This window comes from Penaeus monodon, chromosome 22, assembly GCF_015228065.2.
Source record: "Penaeus monodon isolate SGIC_2016 chromosome 22, NSTDA_Pmon_1, whole genome shotgun sequence".
NCBI classification, from domain to species: Eukaryota; Metazoa; Arthropoda; class Malacostraca; order Decapoda; family Penaeidae; genus Penaeus; species Penaeus monodon.
In genome coordinates this window covers 967,638-968,242 of record NC_051407.1, presented here as the reverse complement: position 1 = coordinate 968,242, position 605 = coordinate 967,638, and the positions used below count along the sequence as shown (strand labels likewise).

Sequence of the window (605 nt, the reverse complement as noted above, 5' to 3'; positions counted from 1 at the left end):
ACGAAGGGAAAGGAAATATCAGATTTCCTTATATAATCGCCTCCTCGCCGCCTTATTCTTCTTCTCGCATTTAAGAATAAGGTGCGAACGACCTCTAAAGAAAGGGTTTCACCTCCTTCCACCTCCCCTCAAGTACATAAAAAAAATGAAGGTTATACAAAATTATGGCCACGTGAAGCCATCGAGAGGAGAGCGTGACTCATAATATGTGTCAACGAAGCGACAGGTGGCCCGGCTGATGAGGAAGAGCGGGGTGGGGATGGAGGGGGTAGGAAGGATAGAGGGGGGGGGGCGAGCGGTGGGTCCAGGGAAGAGAAGGAGTGGGGGGGAGGGGTTATACTAGGAGAGAAAGGGGGCTTGGGAGGAAGGGGCATATGGGTAAGGGTATTGGGGAATGGGGGAGGGTCAGGGTAAGAGTGAGGGAGGAGGGTTAGGGAAAGAGGGTATCCTGAGGGGAGAATGGGGACAGGGGAGACGGGAGAGGGATGGAGATTAGGGTAGGAAGTAGTGGGGGAGAGTGAGGGGGAGGGCCTCGGGTGATGTGTAGGTGGTTGCGGTGGCTCTGGGGGCGCTGAAGAGTGCCGACGAGATGGCGAGCATGATGA

General features: G+C 55.0%; 1 protein-coding gene across 1 annotated transcript in view; it reads right to left on the bottom strand.

The window, feature by feature from the left end:
- Positions 1-605, bottom strand: part of LOC119586803 (putative protein TPRXL) — a gene marked incomplete in the record, with an annotated part of 18,930 nt that overhangs the window by 17,339 nt on the left and 986 nt on the right.